The sequence below is a fragment of the Arachis duranensis genome, chromosome 4 (genome assembly GCF_000817695.3).
Source record: "Arachis duranensis cultivar V14167 chromosome 4, aradu.V14167.gnm2.J7QH, whole genome shotgun sequence".
Lineage (NCBI taxonomy): Eukaryota > Viridiplantae > Streptophyta > Magnoliopsida > Fabales > Fabaceae > Arachis > Arachis duranensis.
This window is the reverse complement of record NC_029775.3, coordinates 98,765,103-98,774,231: the sequence shown is the minus strand read 5'-3', so window position 1 is coordinate 98,774,231 and position 9,129 is coordinate 98,765,103. Positions and strand designations below refer to the sequence as shown.

The following is a 9,129-nucleotide window of genomic DNA, read 5'->3' as shown; positions in this document are numbered from 1 at the left end:
TGCTTTTTTTTAGCGCCCCATAACCGATTTCTTTGTGTTGGTCCCCTTCTAAGTTATTTTTGTAATCCTCTTTCTTGGACCTTTGTTAGGTCTCTTTCAAGGATTACTTTTATAACTTGTCTTGTAGGAGACCGACTTCGTTAGGTCAATCTCTTTTAAGTTATTTTTGTAATCCTCTTTCTTGGACCTTTGTTAGGTCTCTTTCAGGGATTACTTTTATAACTTGTCTTGTAGGAGACCGACTTCGTTAGGTCGATCTCTTCCAAGTTATTTTTGTAATCCTCTTTCTTGGACCTTTGTTAGGTCTCTTTCAGGGATTACTTTTATAACTTGTCTTGTAGGAGACCGACTTCGTTAGGTCGATCTCTTCTAAGTTATTTTTGTAATCCTCTTTCTTGGACCATTGTTAGGTCTCTTTCAGGGATTACTTTTGTAACTTGTCTTGTAGGAGACCGACTTCGTTAGGTCGATCTCTTCTAAGTTATTTTTGTAATCCTCTTTCTTGGACCTTTGTCAGGTTCTCTTTCAGGGATTACTTTTATAACTTGTCTTGTAGGAGACCGACTTCGTTAGGTCGATCTCTTCTAAGTTATAGCAATTCCTCTTTAATAGGGTTGGCCAGACCTCTTTCCAGGAATTTGCTGATAACTTGGGTTGGCTTGGTCCGATTTTTTAGTGTCGGCCAGTCTTTTTAAGTTGTTATATAGCAATCCATAAGACCTCGTTAGGTTCTTTTTGGGATCACTTTCGATAACTTCTTGCATTATTCTGTGTTTATCTTTGCAGATTTGTAGATGGTGGTTTCTGTCCTGGTTTGATCGTTGATGCCAGGGCATCTAGGCTAGTTTCACTGACCTTTTCTTTACTGTTTTAGGATAGTTTCGTGCATTTTCCTAGTAAACAAGGCAAGTTTTGGGTGAAAATATACTTACACCTTCATTCAAGCAACTATTGTGAATTTTGCATGATTTCATGAGATTTTTTGCCAGAATTACATTATATTTTAATGATGCATAATCTCATGATTTTGGCTAGAGCTTTGATGCACTTTAATTGCTTGATTTCAGGACAAATGAAGCATGGAAGAATCACGTTAGCATTCACGTTAACTTAGTTAACGTGACTACTAACGTGGGATGGCAATTGGCTTGCAACGTTAATGAGAAAAGTGATCACCAATAACACCTGCGAAGCCACTTCATAGCCTACGTTAAGAGCCACGTTAACTAAGTTAACGTGGTACTTAACATAGAAGGAAAGGAGGACTCCACGTTAATGAGAAACGTGAACTCCAATAATGTTTCTCCTCAACGCTAGTGGTAAAAGTGAACACCACTAACGTTGGGAAACTAGGCAATGCCCCACGTTAAGAGTCACGTTAATTAAGTTAATGTGAACTCTAACGTGGACAAGGATCAACACTGCCAACATCTCCTAAACCCAATGATTCCCCCATTTCTGATCTTACCCATTCTCTTTAATTTCTGCCATTTACTTTTATGAGCATTACCCAATTCCCCATTTAAGATTCTGCACTTTAATTTCTGCTATTTACTTTCTATTCATTTAAAATTCTGCATCTCAATCTAAATTCTGTTTAGCTCAACTAGCATATTCTTCTAACTAAAGTTGCTTGACCAATCAATCCTTGTGGGATTCGACCTCACTCTATAGTGAGTTTTACTTGATGATAATTTGGTATACTTGCCGAAGGAAAATTTGTTGAGCGACAAGTTTTCATGCATCAAGTTTATGGCGCCGTTGCCGGGGATTGATTTTGAATCAACAATGATGAAGCTAGAAGATCACTAGATTGAGAATTTTTTTTTGTTATTCTTTTCGATATTCAGTAATTTACCTTAGTTTGTTTTTAATTTCTTCCTCATCCCCTATTTCCTCTCTAATTTCTGTTCTCCTTTCTTAGTTTACCATAATTCAGCTCACTAACCCACTAACTATTTGATAAATTGCATTACTCACACTAACAATCATTCTAACAAAAATTGTCTTCATTGTATCTCCTGTTGTGCAATCTGTTTGTTGTATGATAGGGAGAAGAGAAGGGATCTCAACATCCTTTGATTCAGAGCCTGAGAGAACCCTTTGGAGACGAAAAAGGGAAGCAAGAGGAAAAAAAATTGTTGGTGCTGAGGAAGAGGAAGAGTATTTTGAACCCAACATGGAAGAGAATTTGGAGAACAATCATGAAGAAGAAGCTCATAATCATGCCAGAGAAGGCCATGCAAACCGGGTTGGGCATGAAAGGAGGGTCTTAGGATCCTATATCAATCCTAATCCAGGAAACTGTGGAAGCAGCATTCAGAAACCCACCATTCATGCCAACAATTTCGAGCTAAAACCTCAGCTCATCACTTTGGTGCAAAATAATTGCTCATTTGGAGGAGGTGCCCAAGAAGACCCTAACCAACACTTTACCACATTCTTGAGGATTTGTGACACAATGAAGACAAATGGAGTCCACCCGGATGTCTATAGGTTGCTCTTGTTCCCCTTTTCACTCAGGGACAAGGCAACAAAGTGGCTTGAATCCTTCCCAAAAGAAAGCCTGACAGATTGGGAGGAGGTAGTGAACAAGTTTTTAGCAAGATTTTACCCTCCTCAAAAGATTAATAGGCTAAGAACTGAGGTGTAAACTTTCAGGCAACAAGATGGTGAGACACTTTATGAAGCATGGGAGAGATTCAAAGACTTAACAAGGAGATGCCTATCAGAGATGTTTAATGAGTGGGTTCAATTTCACATCTTCTATGAAGGTCTTTCCTATGAGTCAAAGAAGGCTGTAGATCATTCATCAGGAGGTTCTTTAAACAAGAAGAAAACTGTTGAAGAAGCCATAGATGTTATTGAAACAGTTGCTGAGAATGACTACTTCTATGCCTCTGAAAGAAGTAACACTAGAGGAGTAATGGAGCTAAACCACATGGATGCACTGTTAGCCCAAAACAAGATGATCACTAAGAGCTAGCAGATCTTACCATGAAGGTGGAAGAGAACTAAGTTGCAGCAGCCATCACCTCATCACCAACTCATGAAGGAGTAAACATAGGAGAATAAGGTGACTGGGAGCAAGCCAACTATATGGGAAATTCACCTAGACAAGTCCATGATCCATACTCTAAAACATACAACTCTGGATGGAGAAATCACCCCAACTTTGGATGGGGAAACCAACAAGACCAAGGACAAGATTCGAGATGTTCCAACTTCAACTCCAACAACAATGCCACTCATCAAAACACCTCACAGAGATATTACCAACATCCATCTAGCCAACCTTCTCAACCACCTAATCTCAACCCACCATCATCCACAGATGATAGGCTTTCAAAGATTGAGGCTCTACTTGAAAACATGTGCAGAGAAGTCCAAGATAACAAGGTGTTTAAGGAAGAAGTCCGAGCTAACATCAAGAATCAAGGAGAAAATATCAAGAGATTGGAGTCCCAAGTAGGCTATCTATCTCAACAAATTCCCAAACCCACTGATAGATTCCCCAGTGATACAGAGAAGAATCCAAGAGGAGAACCAAAGAAAGTGAGATGGGAAGAATGCAAAATGATAACCACAAGTGATGAGGGAAGTATGCATGGAGTAGAACACCTCCAAAATCACCAACAGGAAAGTCAAGAGGAAGGAAGCTATGCAACTCCACTCACATCCAAGGAAGAGCTAAAGAAAAAGGAGGCATTGAACCCATATGCACCTTTCCCCCACAGGCTTAAAGGTGGTGTAGCAGGGAGAATGTACTCAAGGTTTCTTGATATGTTTGCATCTTTAGATGTAAATATACCCTTCATTAAAGCCCTCCAACAGATGCCCTTCTACATCAAGTATATAAAGGAGCTACTAGCCAGAAAAAGTCCATTGAAGGATGGACATGGTGGACAAATAATCAAGATGAACAGAAATTGTAGTGCTCTCATTCAACCAGGACCACCCACAAAGAAGGAGGATCCAGGAAGATTCCAAATTCCTTGTGCCATAGGAGAAACAATGATTGACAAAGGACTTTGTGACTTGGGAGCAAGCATCAACTTAATGTCTCTCTCTCTCTCATGAAAAAGCTCCAAATCAATGAACTAACTCCTACTGATGTGATTATCAGATTGACGGACAAAACCCAAAAACGAGTAGTAGGAATAGTTGAAAATGTGTTGGTAAAGGTTGGGAGCTACTATCTTCCCACAGATTTTGTTGTTTTGGAAATGGATGAGAATCCTATCTACCCCATCATTCTGGAAAGACCCTTTCTAGCCACAGCTAGGGCACTCATAGATGTAGAACGAGGAAAATTAGTGCTGAAAATACATGATGAGCAGTTCGCCTTCAATGTTTACAACCTCTCACAAGGAGCAGATCACAAAGACAATAAGATGATAGAAGAGCCAAATGAGGAAGCACAAACAACACAATTGGAAGCCCCATTGGTTGAGAAGCCACATAGTCAGGAAGAACCATGTTCAAAGGTGATCCAAGAGGAACCAAACCCACAAGAGTCATGCAAGATCAATAACAAGAATCCCCTAGAGAAAGAATCCATAGAAAACAAGAAAACATCAATGGAAACAAGGAAAAGAATTCCAAAGGGATGGAGAAATAAGAAAATTCCTACAGACAATTTCTCACCAAGTGATGAAGTTATTTCTACATACTTTCCATCTATACCACCTCACCTACCCACTATTCCATCTCCGCTGCCTCCTGTATATACTATCAATAAAATCTTATCCTTAGAGCATCTGGAACTCGTCAACAAAGCTAACGGATATAGATTCACTGCAAGAAGAGAGGACTTCAAGCACTATCAACCACCTTGACAAAGAACCAAACGCCAAGCTAGTGACGCTAAAGGAGCGCTTCATGGGAGGCAACCCATGATTCTATAACTCTTTCTTTCTTAAATTTCTAATAAGAGCAACAGAACAATTTCACTCCAACTTTGACAACTCATATAAAGTTCCTCCACATGCAACGTATAGTACATGATAAGTTTGGTGTTCAAACACATCAGTTGAGGTTTGAACACACTTTATGAGAAAGATTTATGTCCCAAACTTGTTGTACCATAGGATCACAAACAAGTTTGGTGTGCTGACGTGCATGCTTGAGAAGCTTAATAATTAGTTGAGTTGTTTCTAAAAAAAAAAGAGAGAGAGGAGAGAGATTTTTGCTTCGTTAGTTCACCTTTTGAATTTTCCCACCAATTTCACAACTAATCTTCACATTCTCTCTTTGTCATATATAGGGAATCAAAAAGGACATTGACGGTACTTGATAGGACAAGAGGTTCGGCCACTACACCAAGGGAATTTCACACTTGTCCTCATAGGAAATGTCCTTGGAAGTGTTGCCATGCAACATTGGGAATGGATGGCTTTGGAGACCAAATCAAGACCTGTTCATACCCTGGGTCGAGCTGTCCGACCCGGGATGTTCTACAGACAAAGCGACCGACCTCTTCAGGTCAGGACAACCCGACCTCTTCTCAAAGATCTCGGCCAAGTCATAGGAAAGCCCAAACAAAGGGCCCAAATAGAGGAACACGTCCCAAATCCAAGGGCATCCCAAGCCCATAGAGATAAAGGCGGTTCCCTTAAAGATGACCTCACTTAAAGATAAGATAAAGATAAGATAAGATAACTAACTTATCTTATCCACAGAAGGTCACATCGCACCATTATAAATACACTGGAGCACCCAGGTATAACTCATACTCTGATTCTACTCAATACCTGCTTAATACCCTTGCTAACTTAAGCATCGGAGTCCCTTGCAGGTACCCCCCACCCTCCGGGGATGAAGGATCAGCACCACCATCAAGTCCAACAAGTCAGACACACCAGCTCCGGCCGCCATACACCTGCCGGACACGTCGGCTCCGACCAACACAGAAGATCTCATTCGAGATCGACCTACAGTTTCAGGTAACCCTCGGAACATTGGCGCCATTGCCGGGGAACCTGGAAGTCATCCCATTAACATGGCGGATGACCATGACAACGACCACGATTCAGGTTTGGAAGACAGAACGCCACATAAAAACGCGGACACAATACTCAAAGATACTCCAGAAACCAACGGAGACAAAAATTCATCAAATCCAGGAGTAATAGAAGCACTTCAAAATCGATTGGAGCAACTTGAGAAAGAAGCCCAACATCGACGTGAAAAAGAAGAAGATATACGCCGGGAGATAAGGCGGCGCCGAGAATTAGAAGATAAGCTTATAAAACTCGAAGCAGATCTCAAAACTAAAGCTACTCGACCATCCACAGAAGATAGCTCTCAGAAAGATCAAGATCCATTCACCAGAGAAATTATGAAAACCAAAATTCCGAAAAATTTCAAGCTTCCAGATATGACTCTATATGACGGCACCTCGGACCCCAACCATCATCTCAGCAACTTCAGAAGCAGAATGTACCTCACTGATGCCTCAGATGCAGTTCGCTGTAAAGCCTTTCCAACAACTCTCACCAAGACAGCCATTAAATGGTTCGACAACCTACCTCCAAAATCCATCTCGAGTTTCGACAACCTGGCCAAGAAGTTCCTGGCCCGATTCTCCATACAAAAGGACAAAGCCAAACACGCACCTAGCCTACTAGGGATCAAGCAAGGAGATCGGGAGAGCCTTCGCAACTACATGGAAAGATTCAACAAAACATGCATGGACATACAAAGTTTTCCAACAGAAGCTGCCATTATGGGCCTCATAAATGGCCTATGAGAAGGACAATTTAGCCAATCTATATCAAAGAGATACCCGACATCCTTAGACGAAGTACAAGAACGGGCACAGAAATACATCAACATGGAGGAAAATTCTCGACTTGGCGAAGCCTCAAGGTTCGGTTCGGCCTACCGAGACAAAGAATCCAAGAAAAAGGAGGATCGCTCCGGAGAGAAAATCAAAAAGTATCATAACTATACTCCTCTTAGGGTATCCTTGGTAGATGTTTACAAAGAAGTCTGCCATACAGAGAAAATCCCTCTAGCTCGGCCACTTAAAGGCAAAAGAGGAGGAGGAAATCGGAATGAATACTGTGAATATCACCGACTTCGAGGACATCCCACCAATGAATGCTTCGATTTGAAAAACGTCATAGAAAAACTAGTAAGAGAAGGAAAACTAGATCGGTTTTTGGCTAATCGGGATGACGAACCAGGAAAAAGAAGAAGGGATGAGGATGTTGGATGATTTGAACGATCAACTCGCACACCAGAAAGACACGTTCACGTAATACACGGCGGATTTGCTGGAGGAGGAATCTCCAAATCATCTCGCAAGCGACACCTCAAAGAGGTATACCACGTCGAAGGAAACAAGGAAGCCCCAGACATCCCAGCAATCACGTTTACTAAGGAAGACGCATCCGAAATCATCTCGGGACACGACGACCCCATGGTCATTACGATCATACTGGCAAACGCCAACCTTCACCGTACACTAATTGACCAAGGAAGCTCTGCCGACATCTTATTCAAAACTGCTTCGACAAACTCGGCCTAGAAGAAAAAAGAGCTAAGAGCATACCCGAACAACCTGTTTGGACTAGGAGATGCCCCAGTTCAACCGCTTGGATACGTATCGTTGCATACAACCTTCGGGAAGGGGAACCAATCCAGAACACTCAAGATCGACTACATCGTGGTCGACGTAAGCTCAGCCTACAATGCCTTAATAGGTCGGACAACGTTAAATCAACTCGGCGCAATAGTTTCAACTCCACATCTATGCATGAAATTCCCAACTGCAGAAGGGATAGCTACAATAAAGGCAGATCAAAAGATGGCACGTCGCTGTTATAACGAAAGCTTAAACCTCCGAGGTGAGGGAGGAGAGTTCCACACAATCGAGCTCGGTGGAGTTCAGAGGCGAGAAGAATTCCGACCACAACCCGAAGGAGAAGTAGAAAGAGTCCAGATCGGAGACACCTCAGATAAAACAACTAATATTGGCACGATCTTGAAAGGAGACACAAAGGAATCACTAATACGATTCCTACGAGATAATGTTGATCTCTTTGCATGGAAAGCTGCCGACATGCCAGGCATTGATCCCGAACTAATGAGCCACAAATTGGCAATCTACCCTGGATCCCGGCCGGTACAACAAAGACGAAGAAAACTCGGACCAGAACGATCTCAAGTTGTAGAAGAACAAGTATAGGCGCTACTAGAGGCCGGGTTCATAAGGGAAGTCAAATACCCACTATGGCTAGCAAACGTCGTCTTGGTGAAAAAGTCAAATGGGAAGTGGCGAATGTGCACCGACTACACCGACCTTAACAAAGCCTGCCCAAAAGACCCTTACCACTCCCAAGCATCGACGCTATAGTAGATGCTTCATCAGGATATAAGTATCTCTCATTCATGGACGTGTATTCAGGGTACAACCAAATCCCCATGTATCCGCCAGATCAAGAAAAGACCTCGTTCCTAACGCCGAAAGCAAATTACTGTTACATTGTGATGCCTTTCGGTCTCAAGAACGCAGGAGCTACTTATCAAAGGCTAATGAATAAAGTTTTCTCAGATCACATCGGGAAAACCATGGAAGTTTATGTAGACGACATGTTGATAAAGACACAAAGCGAAGATACATTATTATCCGACCTGGCTCAAGTATTTTACACTATCAGGAAACACGACATGCGGCTCAATCCCACAAAATGCACCTTCGCAGTAGAAGCAGGCAAATTCTTGGGCTTCATGCTCACATAAAGGGGGATTAAAGCAAATCCAGACAAGTGTCAAGCCATACTCAACATGAAGAGCCCAACTTGTGTTAAAGAAGTACAACAACTCAACGGGAGGTTGGCCGCTCTATCCCGATTCTTAGCAGGAGCTGCAATAAGATCTCTTCCCTTCTATGCTACTTTAAAAAAGGGAAAATAGTTCGAATGGATGACAGAATGTGAGCAAGCCTTCCAAAACTTCAAGGAATTCTTAGGACGGCCACATATCCTATCTCGACCACGAGAAGGAGAACCGCTCATATTATATCTCGCAGTAGGGAGCTGGGCAATAGCCTCAGCACTATAGTAGAGAGCCAGACAATAGCCTCAGCACTAGTCAGAGAAGACGAACATGGACAAAAACCCG

At 42.0% G+C, this 9,129-nt stretch overlaps 1 non-coding gene across 1 annotated transcript; it reads right to left on the bottom strand.

Annotated features, from left to right (window-relative positions):
* Positions 1-2,632: 2,632 nt before the first annotated feature.
* Positions 2,633-2,740, bottom strand: LOC127747202 (small nucleolar RNA R71). The gene has a single exon (XR_008009005.1). It is a non-coding gene; the product is annotated as a small nucleolar RNA R71 (small nucleolar RNA).
* Between the last annotated feature and the right edge of the window lie 6,389 nt (positions 2,741-9,129).